The sequence below is a fragment of the Homalodisca vitripennis genome, chromosome 7 (assembly GCF_021130785.1).
Source record: "Homalodisca vitripennis isolate AUS2020 chromosome 7, UT_GWSS_2.1, whole genome shotgun sequence".
In the NCBI taxonomy this organism is placed as follows: domain Eukaryota; kingdom Metazoa; phylum Arthropoda; class Insecta; order Hemiptera; family Cicadellidae; genus Homalodisca; species Homalodisca vitripennis.
In genome coordinates, this window is record NC_060213.1 from 136,112,667 (window position 1) to 136,130,767 (window position 18,101).

Sequence of the window (18,101 nt, forward strand, 5' to 3'; positions counted from 1 at the left end):
TTTTTATTTTGAGTTTACCTTTCAAATGACATGTCACAAGATAGGGGTTCTATTTGAAAATTTAAAGTGATCCCCTCTTTGAAAAGGGGATAAATATTTTTATCCTTCGTAAAGTCCAAAAAATATTTTAATAGGTAGTATGGAGAAGATTTTTTTATGTATGAACATTTTTAACTGGTCCCCAAATGGGTGACCCTAGCAAGTTACACCTCATTTTAAAGATATTATTAAAAGAAGAATTAAATTAAAATTGAGAATTTACAACACCAAATTATAAAACAAGTTATTAAAAGAATCAACAACCATGAATAACATGGCATTTTATTAGGTTTTGTTTCGTCTGACCAAAGTCCAGTAGGCAGTCCTGGGAATACCAATAACTAACTGGTTTTGCCATGTCATATCTCTATTGGTTATCAGTTAGTATGTGAGACACATTCAGTCAATTTTGATACATTAACTGGACTGAATGTCTCTTACATTACTAAGTGTCACTTGCTAGGGGTTACTATTAGAAATTTTGACTTGCCCCTAAAATACCCTATTTTGGAGGAGTCAAAAATGATCTTACATATAAAAAAACTCTTCAGTTGGTCATATAAACATCCCCCAAAGTAAATCCACTGTATCTCTATTCATAAGAAAGTTAATAGGGGGAGGGGGGGACTTTAAGACGCATGGTATATATAAATCGTTATTAATTTTGATATAGTGTTTGGTTTTTTTATTTCATCCAGTTTGGAAAGCAAATAACTGAATGTTGATATAATTTTATAGTGTTATAGATATAAATGCAGATGCCAAGTTTTCTGGTGTATTTTGAGAACTCACGTGTTATTGAATTTACTATTTATTAAATGAAGGGACCATTTTTTGGTTGAAAGGATAATAGGGTTTTATACATTTCCCATTGTTTATGTTGCAAAAGTAGAAAGTCTGCAATCTGGCCTTTCTTCAGGTTTAAAAACCTAGTCATAAAGCTATGCATATATATATATATATATATATATATATATATATATATATTGTATTTTTATATACAGGGTGTCCTGTAACTTTCTGGACAAAGGTATACCACGTTATTGCTCAGGTCAAGACAAACATATTTCACCATATGATCATGGGTCTCCGATGCTTAGTTTTCCCATCTGTCTGTCTATATTAGTTTTTTTATAAAAAAAATTAATATCTTAAAAAACTAATAAATTAAATATTACCCAATTTGGCTGGAATGTTTATGATAACAAGGCCGGTTACTGGAAAAATCATCATGAAATTATCTTTAGTATTTTCAAAATGGAGGCCATTAAAACTTTTAAATATCTTAAAACCTGCAATTTTTATCAAGAATTACAGGAATTATAGTTTGTAGTGGATTTCATCACAAATCTAATGACACCAATATTATTGAAATAGAATAATAATTCACTGATTTAGAACAGATTTACTGTGACAAAAATGGCCCATATTGAGGTTCTAATTGAATAGCCAACTTATACAAGAACTCACCAAAGTCAAACTTGATCATGGCAAAAATATGTTGAAAGATGTATCCATCACAGATAAGAGAAACAAGCCATGCTACTACACACATTGTACAATGCTGATTCATTGTACAGCATCAGTATGTTGTATTGTAAAGGCCATTTTTTTTTCAGTAGTGATGTATGTCGGTCCTTTTGTGTTTTATGTTTTGACGCAGCATTTTAGTCAACGCTAGTTCTTATTATAATTTTATTTCATATTTCCATTCTAACAACTTTTTACTGAAGCGTACTGTGTGTGACTTGTAATTGAATTAAGTTTTTGTCAGAGATTCTCGAGATCGGGCCAGGAACCCGAATGGTCGGTAAGTTGGGATTGAGGCTCAGCTTCCCGCTTGTGGACAGGCCTTCTGTAATAAGATGCCGTTTGGTAGCATATAATCAATGGCGAGTGCCCGCAGCCTCTGCCCGCATTCTTACTAGACTCCCGGTGTAATTATTGTATAACCTGTAATCTGTGGGAGATGTGCCAGCCATTCATGCGTTACGGGGGTCTCAGACGTAATATTCCGCTCACGTACTTATAAGTCGTCATATCTGTCGATCATGTACTTATAAATGGTCGTATCTTTTGATTATGTACTTATAAGTGGTCGTACCTTACTATTATGTACTTATAAGTGGTCATATCTTTCTAACATGTACTTATTTGTGGTCATATCTTTCGAACATGTACTTATAAGTCGTCATATCTGTCGATCATGTACTTATAAGTGGCCATATCTTTCTATAATGTACTTATAAGTCGTCATATCTGTCGATCATGTACTTATAAGTGGTCATATCTGTCGATCATGTACTTATAAGTGGTCATATCTTTCGATCATGCACTTATAAATGGTCGTACCTTTCGAACGTGTACTTATAAGTGGTCATATCTGTCGATCATGTACTTATAAGGGGTCATATCTTTCGATCATGTACTTATAAGTGGTTATATCTTTCGATCATAAATCGTAGGCATCCTCCTCTGACCTTAATTCTTGTATTATTACCAATTGTGTTATTTTTGTTGGGTTAATATATTGATACATATTACTTTTGTAAAATATTTTAATTGTAAGTTTAGAAATAAAATAATTTTTTGCAACTATAAATCAATAAAAAGGATAGCAGGATAACGAACATTCGCCATCGTTATATATGTTACAAAAAAATAAAACACTACGTTTCGTGATTGCAAATTATCTTCTTCAGTCGTCCAAAACTAAGCCACATAATATTAAGTATACAAAAAAAATTAAAAACTAATTAACGTGTGGCGATGAACCAAACCGTGACACGGCACAGAAACAGGGTCACTACACAACGCATGGCACACGCACCACCAGGCAAGACGAGATACTGGGGAAATCAATGTCGGCACTTCCTGCGTTTTATCCGTGGCACATCATATAAACAAAGAGTTGAAGACAATGGTCGGAAAGGGTGTTAAAAAACACTTACGTTGTTGTAATATGTAAAAACGAAAAATGCATAAGTCTTATCATTCTTTCAACTCATTCATCGTCGATAAAACTTGAAACAAAGTATACATCAGCGTATTACGAAAATTCTTCATTTACACGCAGATCCCGGGGATTACGTAAGTATTGACTTTTAATTGTGATATCGCAGTGATCTAAGTTCCATAAATTATGTGTGGGGATGAATTTACATGATTGTTGATTAAGCGGCATTTCTGCATTGACTAGATATGCCCATCTCTCCTTTAGGTAGGAACGATATCTAGGTTGCCTTGGTGAGGCGGATTTAATTGAAGCTTGACCCAACAACGTAAGAGTTAAAGAGTCGTGTTATCATTAATAAATAATAAGTACTTGTATAATCAAGACCGAGCGTAATCAATGGCAACTGTTGCTACTTCCGTAGCCCCTTGTGCTATTTATTTATGGGGCTTCCATTAATCAAAATTTAAATTGCAAAGACTACAAAATGGAATCACCCATCTTTACAAATGCCTTGTCGCTTTAGAACTTATTTATTGAACAAGTCTTATAATTGTTTGTATCCATCCATCTACAATCGAAAGTTCTTTTTCACTCCAGTTATGCCTTTTGTGAATTTGGTACACATTCGACAATATGGCTCTGCCCCACGTTCTTCCTGAGTTCCAGCGTTTATCTCGTTGTTCCAATACACATTGTATAAGCACACAACCTGGGTTTTCATGAGATCGATAGACTCCTCGGAAATTAATCGATCGCTATCCGCGCCAATTTTATAGGGGTTAATTTGGGATGGTACCAAAAGGGGTTAAATTATAATTTATTCTCGTCATGTTTTTCTTGGCTTGAGACACTTAAAACCAGCCGTTCGAGACACAAATAATTGTTAAATCAGCATCAGATGACCGTATACAGATTTTTAAAGTAGCGAATTTTACTCTATTTATCTAGTTGTGTGGCAATAATACGAGGTCTGTTCAAAAAATATTGCTTTTTTTAATTTCTGCGAGTTACGTAAATCCTTTTTTTTTATTTTTGTGGCGTTATGTTGGTTTAAATGTCTCTGACGTATGCCAACAAGTTCGGCCATTTTTAATGTCCAGTTGACAGCTGATTTGTTGTACTATTGAGAAAGTAAAAAAAAAAACTGCAAAAGGATATTTCTATTAAATATGTTAAACAGTATCAGTCATCTTACTAATGGACTATTTATTTACAACAGCACGGGTGCTGTGATGAGAGAGGAAGGTTTAATAAATAAACTATATAATAAGCACTCTTGGTAAAGTATTGTACGGAATATCTCTGCCGTTATGCAATAAAAGAGCATTGTGACCCATATCGAAGAAACATTATCAGTATCAAGAAAGATAGCGAATCGACCGCAGTTGGGACTCTAGGCTGTGTGAGAAGGAACGATGGAATCGGGTTGTAATCACCTCACCCGGTGGCCGGAATGTGACCTGATCTGGTGCTGTGTGGGGGGAGTGGGGGGGGGGCTGGCAAGGGAGAAGGGTGAGAAGGGGGAACCTTGTGTATGCATCTTTTCATCTTCCTGTCGATGCGGTAATCTTCCAATCCTGACCTTCTCTGGCAATACTGGCTGGTAATCCGACTCATTCCGCGGTTCCCTGTGCGGAATGAGTATCGACCGATGGAACGATGGAATGAACCACCAGACGGAAAACGAGTCATCCTGACTACATTTATTTTACGTGATGCCTGCCAATCTTCTGGGCTATTTGCGTATCTTTCTTTTTCCGCGCGATTTCGGTTCTGTTTTCGGACCTCCCTCCTCTGATGGTGAATAATTTAAAATCTAATTCTGTTGTGTCAATGAACTGATTATGTCGATAAATTAAAATTTTTGTTATGATTCGCCTACCTCAAAGTGTTCGTTACCGTTTTATTTTTTCAAACTTCAGATTATATGATTATATTTTAACATAAAAGGCATTTGTATTTCTCCCACAATTTTTTAATTTATTTTAAAAGCGCTTTCGCCGGTTGAGGCATCATCAGTTGTTGCTGTTTACATTAAAACATGTATAGGCTATAAAATAAAAACATGATAAAATAGTTAGAATACAATTTTGAACCAATTGTAAAGACCAAAAACTAATAAATTATAAAAGTATATGTAGAAAAATATGGATGGCAATTCATAGTTTTTGAGTGGATTTCCTATTTTACTAATGATAGTGAAATTTACATAAGGTTGGGAAATCTTTTAAAACCGTCATATATGCACTTTCAATTTTGTTTCTTTTCGCCCAGGAAGATTCTTTAAAAACTACACTTGATGATTAAAAATTGATATGGTGATTTTCCTTTGTAGCATGTTAAACTAATTTAGATTGTTCAATGTTTTTTTTTTTTATAATTGTAAATATGTTCTTTTAGCCTCGTTTCCACAGGTGATGTTTGGCCGATATAAGTCTTTTTGCATCCACAGTCAATTTTACATATTACATTCTTGGTTTCCTGTTGTTTGTTTTTTTGTTTTTAATTTTGTTTAGTAACTTCTTAGATTATTTTGTGACTTAAAAACAGTACGGATGTTAAATTTAGAATTTATCTTACGATTTTTTCTCGTGTTCTTTTTACATAAAGAATAGTTACAGTAGTGATATAATTAGGATTGTCTTTTTTGTTAATTTGCTTGCAACTTTTGTTTTTAGTTTTAGCTCCTTCAATAATTGACCTAGGATGGTTATATTTTTAATCAAAAGTTCTGTAGTATCATTTTCCTTTAAAATTTTTTCTTTGCCACCAGTCACCAAATTATCAATCTTTTGGAACAAACTTTTTACCAATTCAATTTTTACACGTTGATGATGACGTGAATTATAATTAAGGTACTGTCCACTGAAAGTCTTCTTGTAAAACAAAAAAGGGAAGAAATAAACTTTTATATTAAAACCTGATGACTTCCATACAAAGCAGAAATAACGCGATACAGTTATAAAGTATATTTATGTGTCCTGTTCTTATATTATTATCGTCCATTTGAAATTGTATTCTTGAACTCGAAAATGTAGCATAGAAGAATGATGAAGGTTGCTCAACAATCAACGTGACGACTCGCTTTCGAAACAATGCGACATTCCTCGGCCGGCAATAAATTCATTGGAAGTATTGGCACTGTTGTCCGAATAAAATTTATGGATACCACATTCTGGAGTGTGGTGTATTACTAGTAATAAAAACAATTACAGGCCAAGTTCAGTTATTCATTGATAACGGTTGGAAATTACATGCTTGAACCAGGATTCAAACCCAAGACTGAGAAATTGTAGCTGTTTAGATGTATATAACGAAATTGCTGGATCTGGAATAATTTTTCGAAGCTTACTATTTGCCAAACTAGGTAGGATCATTTCTGGATCCGAATGGATAAGTAATCGACAGAGTACCGTTATAGAACGTTATCAGTTAAAATTCCTCGAATGTTAGTCAAAAATGTGATTTCCTGGGTTCCAGTTTATTCTAAAGATGGATCACCCATCCGCTGGTATCTATTTTTTATATTTCCGTATCAAATATGTCATTATAAGCGTTTTTAAGACCGTTGACACAATATAAAATTTCCATAGCTATTTCGCATTATATTATTATTGTGATTGTATTAGATTTAGAGGTATTATCAATGTTATTGGTGTAGGCCTAAGCAAGGTAAATATTTTAGCTAATAATTGTTTGGTGTAACCAAAATATCAACAGAGGGACAAATAAAGTTTTGGAAATTTTAGCTTGCTCAGAAATATTGGTAGAATTTTACAATGTATCTATTATTAATAATTGGTATTATTCATGTTATTATTTTTATATATCTATTATTATTGTTATTATATATATATATATATATATATATATATATATATATATATATATAATAATAATTTCTTTGGTTGTTTTTGACGATGGAAGGATTGTGAAGGAAACAGGATTTTTCCGAACATTTGCCATCGTTCAGTGAAACAAGAAATCAGTAACACCATCAGTGATTTCTTGTTTCACTGAACGATGGCAAATGTCAGGAAAATCCTATTATAATTTATTATTAGCTATTAATTTTGTTCTGTTTTTTATCACATTCAGAGTAACTTTCAGTATTATTAAATTAATGTATTCCATTCTTCGTATCAAATTAAACTAAAAATTAAAATTCTAACATCTGAGAGAGAAACTAATTTGGACCAAATGTTTTATAAAACGATAGAAAATGTGGAAGCAATGGGTGACACGTGACAGCGGCAGACCACGGAAGTAGAGGGTCGTGTTGACGGAAACGTTTTAAGCAATATCTGGAACGCACTCGGCTATTTTCGACGCCTCTGTTTTGGCGTCCGTTGGACAAATTGGATTCGACTCATTTAACTTCGACTTCCGGGCAAGGAGTGCGGGCTGTCTGAAGTGGGTAAAGCCTTTTGATGAAAATGAGTTACACATATGAGTGTCATAAAGAAATAAGCTGATCGTAAGTTGGTTAGTGGATAGAGAATAACTGTCTGATCAACACGTGTGTTATCAGCTGCTTTAACATAGCCGAGAGTCTAGGAGTCTAGAGCAACTTATCAACTTTATTTATCAATCTCAATTTTGTTCCCTTAAAAGTAATCCCCAATAGATGTTTTACGCTTGTGCGAACGTTTATTCCAGTCCTCGAAACTCTTCAAAAATTCATTTTGTTATCTTGTTCAGCTCCTCCTTCGATGCCGTCTTTATCTCGTCAATCGTAGCGTAGCGTCGTCCTTTCAGTTTTGGGAACAAGATAAAATGACAGGGGGCCAGATCTGGGGAATACGGTGGCTGCGGCATCATTAGTGTGTTTGTTTTGGCCGAAACGTCGCACACAAAGTAACGATGTGTGAGCAGGGGCGTTATAGTGGTGCAAAAGCCAATTTTTGTTCTTCCACAAATCCAGGGCATTTCTGGCGAATCCCATCGCGCCAATTGCGCACAACTTGTATATAATATTCCGTATTGACAGTTCTACCCTGTGGCAAGAACTCGTAATGCACCACGCCCATGCAATCGAAAAAAATCTAAGCAAAAACTTTCACATTCGACCGAACTTGGCGCGCTTTTTTCGGTCATGGCTTGTGCGGCCGCTTCCAGTGAGATGATTGACCTTTGGGTCCTACGTCATAACCATAAACCCATGATTCGTCACCAGTTATGACCCTCTTCTAAAACTTGCGCGGATAGAGACTAATTAATTTCCGAAAGGAAATTACTCTATCGATTTCATGAAAACCCAGGTTGTGCGCTTATACAATTCAAATTGGAACGAAGAGATAAACACTGCCACTTTGGAAGCCCGTAAGGTAGATCCATGTTGTCGGCTGTGCATCAAATTCACAAATAGAACAAATAGAGTGAAAGAGCTTTACGAAATCTGTTCGTAAAATAATAGTTTTCCTGGACCGACACCAGAAAAGATAAAGAAACTCCAATATCAAGCTGTATTACCACACTTCACGTGCCTCGTTTCGGTAACTAAATTGATAAGTACAGTCAGCCAATACAACGTAGCGTCCAGATATCTTATCTTATAAGACAAGACGAGATAAGGTACGTCCAGCACGCCAAGTCGTTCACCGCACTTCCTCGTGCTTTTGGTCCACTTCATGCAGGGACGTGCGAAGCACGTCTATGATCCGCAGGGGGGGAGAACTCAACTCAATTATTCGTATTCTATATTTAGTCCAACAAGTGCAAATACATAAATAATCGAAATACAAAGCTAAATAAGTATACATTTTTAGTGCGGTAGTGTTAAATTGCCATAAATACCAAGAAAGGTTGTAAGCAAGCAATATTTCTATGATGTATATGGACGATAATATAACAACAGAACACAGAAACATACTTTTCAACTGTATCGCGTTATTTTGAAAACACATAATCTGAAATTTTGAAAAAGAAAACAGTAGCGAAACCCTTGAGGTTGGCGAATCACATTAAAATTTTAAATTTGTCGATATAATCTACTAAGAATGCGGACAGAGGCCGCGGGCACTCGCCATTGATTATATGCTACCAAACGGCAACTTATTACAGAAGGCCTGTTCAGACAAGATCTTCACAAAATATTTATAATCTCGCGATTGCATGATTAAGTTTAGATAAGGTGTCTACAATTTAAATGCTTCAATATAATCAGACATATCTAGTTCTACTGACACAACGCGTAGGGACTATGTATCAGGTACAGTATCTAAAGATTTTTAATAGCTTACTCTGCTACCAACTCTGTGAACGTAATATCTTCGTCAACTAAAAATAAAAAGCCAGGGAGCCTTGACAGTCAAATTACACTTTCAAACATTATATAGATAATAATAATAGTATAGTTTCTGTGGAAAAGGCAATATAAATATTGTATCACAACCGTCCTACATCTAACCGAACCATGCTCGCTGACAATGATCCACTCAAACACACATGACCTCATTCAAACTTCTCTCTTACAGTTTACAGGTCTGGCAATAAGATTTTGTGAACTTTTGTGCTCTTAATTATTGTTCCAGCGATTCATAATAAACTCGTCAACAGAGTGAAAATGCCTTTGACGAGACACATTCGTATTTAATTAATTACTATACAAGATATCTCGTAATCTGTTGGAATACGCCTAATTTGTAGGTCTCATAAAAATATTTCTCTGAGTTATTTTCCTTACGCTCAGAGCTATAATTAGAACATTCGGAGAGGAGAGGAATTGTTATCGCTCTGATTTCATTGGAATTGATTAACTGATAAGTGCGTCACGTAGCCGCTGCAATTGTACTGTAAGATAGCAGGAAATCTAGGGCTAATCATCGTACAATCGTTGCATCCTGTGTTACGATCAAGACGCCGAGTGATCGTTTACGATGCTATGACGTCACTGGAGCCTCACTTGAAGTACAGTACAGATGGTCAAGTGGCGGAGACCTCACCAAGACGAGGTTTCACTCTCGCCCCCCCCCCTCCGGTGTCCGGTCATCGTGACGGGGCGAGGTCGGGCGAGTGTTGATGACGTCACGCGACCTTGTGTCCGTCCGTCTGTCCGCTTGTGGCTGATGTCATCGCTCCATTCATCCTGGCCGGGTCGGGACTACTCGAGCGTGTCTCTAGCCGCAACTTCTGTGATTGTCCGGAGGCTTTCCTTCCTTCAGTTGCAGACTTCGCGCGTCCCAAGCAACACAAGGGTAGGATCATTTCTCTCAGTGACCAATGATACCGCAATCAAAAGTAGAACAAGTGCATTTCAAACAAGCCGAGTGACCTCGAATGCCTGTCTTACGCTTCGTAATACTTTCAAAAAAGTCGTAATATTTAAAGTGTACATTTTTAAAAGTATCTGTTACGCTAGTAAATTTAATTTCCGAAATGCAACTTCGAAACAGAGATTAACGATAGATACGCTCGTATGAAAGGTGAACTCCGAAGTTCAAAAACCTGTACAGTATTTTCTTTTCTGGTGGCAGGGACGTAGCTAGCGAGGGATCCAAGGGGTCCGAAGCTCCCCCCTAAATTTTCAATTTTTATTTTTAATTATTTATTTAGTAAACGATTATTATTACTTAAATAATTCAGTATTACAGAAATATACTGCTGAAAGATCGTTCTCAACAAAGAAAAGGGTCAAGAACTTTTTAAAGAACAAAATGGGGCTTTACTCTCCGTCCACTACGGGAAAATATCAGTTGTCTGAGCCCCCCCCCCCCCCCAAATGTTTCCTGGCTACGTTCTTGTCTGATGCATGATGACAGTGGCGATAAGATGGTGCAAAATTTGAGTTTGGGGGGGGGGCAAAAACCTACCAACTTAGATTTTATTTAATAATATAATTACATATATAGGATGCTTGAATCGGAAACTTCAGAAATAGTTTTATGGGTTTGGTTAAGTAAAGGAGTTTCTTCTGCCATTATAAATTGCATCGAAGTAGCGAATCATTTTCTTTCCATATTCCTGTGTACGTGGCATATGGCTTTACCCTTCCGGTATATTTTCGAATCTGGTTCTAGCTGTAATACCTAACACGTGTGTGGTATTAGACTTGAATATTTTCATAAAAGGAGAAATTCTGACTGAATAATACATTTACGAATGCAAAATACAACTATCCTGGTAATAAGACCGACAGTATCACAGTTTGGCGGGGCAACCCCTTCGAAACCACTTGGGAGATTTTTATTTTTATTCCTGTCTTCATTTAGTTGAAAATAACTCAGCAAACATATCACGCAAAAGTCATTATTTAAGTTTTTTAGTTACAGAATTAACCATTCATTTAGTGTATAATGTGATGTGATTATGTGTTTAATGTGATCTATTATCTCGTGTATTATTCAAAGAATTACTTGATCTTCGTACGTTAGTTTTAGGCATTCAAAACTGTTACTTTACATACTTATTTGGTATCAATCGAAAGCTCTTGCACTCTAGATGCGCCTCTTCTGGGTTTTTAAAATAACTCCGTCTAAAGGGCTCTGCCCTACTGGGTTCGAAAGTTCCAATGTCAATAAAATGGAAAGTACTAGCAGTTATCCGCGGCTTCTTATGCAATTTTCGTAGGTTTGGGATCTGTATGAGCATTTCTGGTTCGATTGAATTATATATCCGTCGCCAATGTTGAATTTATCTTGGTTTCTTCTTTCAAAAGAAGACTAAGATGGGTTTTATGTCTTTTATATCCAATACTTAAAATTTGTTCAAAATTTACAGTTAAAAGTACATCAACAATGACACAATTTACGCGATTGTTTCTGTACAAACTGAAAAATAATTTAGTATTTTAGAAAACGTATAGCTGGATTTGTTACATTAGTTCAAAAGCACAGTCCAGCGAACTTTCGTCTAGCACAGTTCGTGCCAATTGCATGTAACACGTTATGGGACATTCTCAAAGATACATGAGTACTTACCTACTCGCTGAAATAACAGAAAAACTGCGTGAAAACTAATGGTTACGCCTTAGAGAATTTACACCACTTTAAATGCAAAATTGAAAATAATGGTTAAATTAATCAAATATATCGTTGTGCTGTCATGAAACAATGTAGACGCAGAACAGTTTATTGCATTTGACAGGCTCTTTCAATTGATATTTAGCAACTTTAGAGACCAAGATGGATTGGTGCTTTATAGACCAGTGGGGCGTAGCTCTACGGGATTTTCGAAATAAGTATAGAGATTCATCTCAGGTACCGTAAGGATGTCCATTAAAATTTCAGTACAATCGGTTGAATAGTTTATGCGTGAAAGCAAAACAAAGACAACACAAAAACTACTAATATCTACAGTTTTATATTGGATTTTTCGACTTTACAAAGATTGAGCTGCCGCCCCTACAGAGTGGTTTCTCTCTACAGTAAATACTTGCTAATTGATAACCATTTGGTATATACAAATCAGATTCTTCATAAAATAACCAGTGTTCATTAAGAGTTTAGGATATCACAGTCATAGCTATCTAAAAATAAGTCTAAAAAACATCTACCTTATTTTTTATAGATTGAATGTTAAGATGAAAAAGAGTTAGGGGTTTGGATGAGTGCTGTCTGTTTTTGTTCTTCTATTCGATGACCGTGAAGAGGAGGCTGCACATTTCCCGTCAAGGTTTTCGACAGTAGGTTGTAAACATGTCTTCCGTACTGGGTTCTCCTGCGCTGCTCGGGTCCATGGCCGAAGGGAGGTCGAGTGCTGTAACTTTTCACGGCCTCATCAATTTTACCAGCCAGCCAGTCCTTACCTTTGGCATTGAAATGGCATACCGTGCTTCGTGTGCATGTCCTTTGTAGCAACACTTGCTTCCACCAAAGACACATTGCCAAAACCATTGCTCAGTTCTTTTAGCACTAAATTGGTTTTTTCTTGTTTCCTTATTCACAAAAGACCACTCAGCAAAGATCGTACCTATTTGGTAGATCAACGAGAATTACCTTTTTTTCTTTCACACTTTCTAATGTATTTGTTATGTTGTTAATTAAAACCTCCGCTTCGTTCCGTGCCTCATCATTTGTTCCACACATAATAACTAGAAAATCTTCTTTGGAAACCACTTCACCATTGATATTGTCCATGTTTAAAATTTGTTCAGCTCGGCCGACCTGGTCTTACAAAGCCAACAGAATTTAGAGAGTGTTTTGTTATTTAAGACCCGTGATCTCTAACCGAGAGATCACGGGTTTAAAATCCCGGAGAGGTCCAATCATGTACTTAAATAAACCAGTGCACTTCGAAGCCGGCATAGCTGACGCTGAGGGTTAACTTAGTATCAGCTGATGTCTTTATGGTTTTTTTATACTCTTGCCGAAGTATATTGTCTCTATCTCAAAGGTTTTATTGTTATTTTTAGCGAGTGGTTGTTGAGGGTCCTTCCCCCCAAATCCCCCTCCTCGAATACGCCTCTGGATCGTGACATGCAGGGTTTTACAGAGATACAGTTAGTGTATCATAATACGACAAGATGAAACATCAGGAAGTTGGAGCTCCTTTCGCAATCTGCTGCAACCAGATTTGGAAACTTGCAGACCGTGGAAGGAATTTCCTGTGCGTAGCCTCGACAGCCACGTGAGTGCAACACAGACTCCTATTCCAGACAACGGTGACTCAAGTATTAACAGAGATGAACCTTTGTTGTTGAAAAATCACCAGTGTTGCCAATGGCGTAGTTTGCGATAGCCGGATCAAGCAACGTCGAGCGTGGCTGCTGCTGGGATGGGTGACCGCTGAGCGATCCTGTCCTTGCAAGCAGCCCGCCTGCCCGGCCATTGGTGGTGGTTCGGAAGTCACCTTTAACCCGTTGGCCCCCAGGTTAAGTGTTAGAGAGGGCTTCTAAGCCCCAACTTCGCCTGGTAAAATAAGACTACTTTACTTGTACTTTTAGTGTTTGGGAGGAAGTTTAAATGGAACAAATAAAGTTTTTTTTTGTACTCTTGGATAGGCTGTAACATGGGCGTACATAAGTAGGGGGCTTAAACCCCCCCCCCCAAGACATTTTTAGACAAACATTAAAACTGCACCTAGTCGTTTGTGTTAAGCTAGAACACATTTATGAGGTCTTAAAGCAATTATTATGTAGGAATATTTCTACATCTAAATTGCCCGGTCACACCCCCCCCCCCCCCCGAGATAATTCTAGATACGCCACTGCAATGTGAGCTCATACAGATTCTGTATTTAAGCATGGAAGAGCGGGAAAGGATGTTTAAATATTCGCTATTTCAAGAACAGTCAGGTAGATGTGTGTAATGTACCATCCACCACACCTCCACTGACTCAGTTTACGACGCTGTGACTCAGTGTTGGTCGTAAACCACGGCCGGCAGTCCTGGCGCAGTCGTAACCGCAGCCGTAAACAGTTAGCAAAATGTGAATGCTTCCGTTGTCTTTTCACGCTGGCTTGTTAATGATAGCAAAGCGAATTGGAGAAGAACTTTGTAATCCTTGTGTTATTGGGAATTCAAGGTTGGAGGCATGCTCATCGGAAGTTGGCGTGGTTGATTCAAAATGTTCAATTACCACCTCCCTTCCCTGTGCTGAACCATTTAAAGGGGGCAAGAAACCAATCGTCTTTATACGCGTTTTATATACAGGGTGTAAATTAAGTCCTGATACGTCTGGATGTATTTTAAGCGAATTGATACATCGGTGTGGAATATTCACCGTACTTATTACAATACTTTTATGGAGGATAAAATAGTTCCCCTCCTCCTTTCAAAAGGAAATAGAAGGGATCAACTTTAAATTTTCAAACCCCTATCTTGTGACATGCCATTTTAAAGGTCCATTCAATACAAACACAATGACACTAAGAAACAACTCTACGCCGTTTCTAGCAAAAGTTATGGGAAAATAACGGGGAGGGGGGGAATTATAACCTGTAGGGACAATGCCAAGGTCGAGCATATCAACACAATGCATGCGTGATATCTTTCAGTTAGACTTTGAGGTGCCCAGCTTATCCCTTTACGTAGTATCTAATTTTTGTAGTGTGGATAGTTTTGGTAAGAGGTGTCTTTTTCTAGGCGGTATTACAATGTAAGGGTTGTTTTATCTATAACTTTGCTAGGAACGTCGTAGAGAAGTTTTCTTCGTGTCATTCATTGTCTTTCTACTGAATAGACCTTTAACATGACATGTTACAAGATACGGACTCACAAACGGACTCACAATTTGTGAAGTTATCCCCTTCTGCCACCCTTTGAAAAAGAAAGGGGAACATTTTTTTATACTCCATAAATTCAAAAAAATACTTTAATAAGTATGGTAAAGGTTGTACATCGATACATTTGGAATATATTCATGTATTTGGCGTAAAATGTACACTTCAGAAGGACGTGTGGAGCTGGGTCCCTTGTGAAGCAGTCTAGAGAGCAGAGCTGAAGTGTTACACTGTGTGCAACACAATTATAGTCCCACACTCTCAGTCCAGATTTGAGAGTACTACAGTGTCTGGTGATACCGCCCCTAGGGTTTGTTAGGACCCCGATGTTTTCCGATGATTCAGGTCTTAATCATGACTATCCTTCTCTCTTAATAGCCTTACTTTTTATTATAATATTTTTTATTGCATAAACGATCATACAATTATATAGCATGCGTTAATACTAATATAGGTAAATAAGACTATTATACTAGTTATACTGGCGCCTTTGACACCAGGGGAAGTTTTAATTCACATTTGCAAGTTTTAGGTTTATTTAGAGAAAATACTCTCAGGCAGCTCATTAATAAGTGTTTCGCCAATTTCAGCCGGCCTAATGATCATTGTATCATTATCCAATTTACGATGGCGTGTGTAGTCATACAATTTAGGACGGCGTGTATTATCATTGTATCGTCATGCAATTTGAGATGGCGTGTATCATCCATCGTTCTGTCGTCATGCAAGTTTGAGACGACGTGTATCATCATTCAATTTGAGGCGGCGTGTATCTTCATTGTATCGTCATACAATTTGTGATGGCGTGTATCATCGTTCTGTCGTCATGCAAGTTTGAGACGACGTGTATCATCGTTCTGTCGCCATGCCAGTTCGAGACGACCTGTATCATAGTTCTGTCGTCATGCAAGTTCGAGACGACGTGTATCATCGTTCTGTCGTCATGCAAGTTCGAGACGACGTGTATCATCGTTCTGTCGTCATGCAAGTTCGAGACGACGTGTATCATCGTTCTGTCGTCATGCAAGTTCGAGACGACGTGTATCATTGTTCTGTCGCCATGCAAGTTCGAGACGACGTGTATCATCGTTCTGTCGTCATGCAAGTTCGAGACGACGTGTATCATCGTTCTGTCGTCATGCCAGTTCGAGACGACATGTATCATCGTTCTGTCGCCATGCCAGTTCGAGACGACATGTATCATAGTTCTGTCGTCATGCAAGTTCGAGACGACGTGTATCATCGTTCTGTCGTCATGCAAGTTCGAGACGACCTGTATCATCGTTCTGTCGTCATGCAAGTTCGGGACGATGTGTATCATCATACAATTTGAGGCGGCGTGTATCTTCATTGTATCATCATCCAATTTGAGGCGGCGTGTATCGTCATGCAATTTGAGATGGCGTGTATCATCCATCGCTCTGTCGTCATGCAAGTTCGAGACGACGTTTATCATCATCCAATTTGAGGCGGCGTGTATCTTCATTGTATCATCATCCAATTTGTGATAGCGTGTATCGTCATACAATTTAGGACGGCGTGTATTATCATTGTATCGTCATGCAATTTGAGATGGCGTGTATCGTCCATCGTTCTGTCGTCATGCAAGTTTGAGACGACTTGTATCATCATCCAATTTGAGGCGGCGTGTATCTTCATTGTATCGTCATACAACTTGGTACGGCGTGTATCATCGTTCTGTCGTCATGCAAGTTTGAGACGACGTGTATCATCGTTCTGTCGTCATGCCAGTTCGAGACGACATGTATCATCGTTCTGTCGTCATGCAAGTTCGAGACGACGTATATCATCGTTCTGTCTTCATGCAAGTTTGAGACGACGTGTATCATCATACAATTTGAGGCGGCGTGTATCTTCATTGTATCGTCATACAACTTGGGACTGCTTGTATTATCATTGTATCGTCATACAATTTGTGATGGCGTGTATCATAAGTGTATCGTCATACAATTTGAGATGGCGTGTATCATCGTTCTGTCGTCATGCAAGTTTGAGTCGACGTGTATCATCATCCAATTTGAGGCGGCGTGTATCTTCATTGTATCGTCTTACATCTTGGGACGGCGTGTATCATAAGTGTATCGTCATACAATTACCTTTCGAAATTATACAAAATCTTTGAAGTAATGCATTTCGAGACTGCTGTTGTGTTTGAATTGTAAAAATGGCATCTGCTTTAAAAACATAGGAATGCGGTTTTTTTATATAATGCACCCTAATGAATGATGAATGACCAGTCCAAAATTGTAACAAGTCAAAATTAATATTTCGAAGTTTTTGGAACACCACTCAGAAAACTTAGGCATTTCGAAGCTTCAAACCTAGGTTTACATTTATTGCGCGTATTTGTGGTGCATTGAAATTTTAACTCTCCACATTTAAAACACACAAACTTAGTAGCCTACTCTATAACAATTAGTTATTGGTTTTTTGTTCCCTTTTCAAATGGTTGTCCACAAATTAGTGCTAATATAAAAAAGATTTTTAATTAGGATGCAAAAGATCGGCATAATGAACCTATGCATAATACTTTATGAGTTTCGTTAATTTAATCAATTGTAGGCAAGATGGACATAGATTGATGGTCTGACAATAGCGAGTGACACAGAGCCAACACTGCAGCGTAGAGGACAAGTCAAGGTCAAATGGGAAAAAGGGGTGAGGTGTCATCAAGATGCCATCGCGTTTCCAATCACGGCAAGAGATACTGTCCGTTGTCATGACAACAACGCGTTGTCCGGTTGTAACTTTTCCAATCCCCCCTCCCCCCACTCCTCCAGAATTCATCACAAGACGCTACTGCCCATCGGCGTCGCGACGCTTTGTGACGTAGCTCTATAGGTAGCATAAGTGATTGCAGTGTTTGATTGCACGCAATCTGGTGCTTTTACCAAGATATTAATCGGACTGTCATTCTTTCAAATA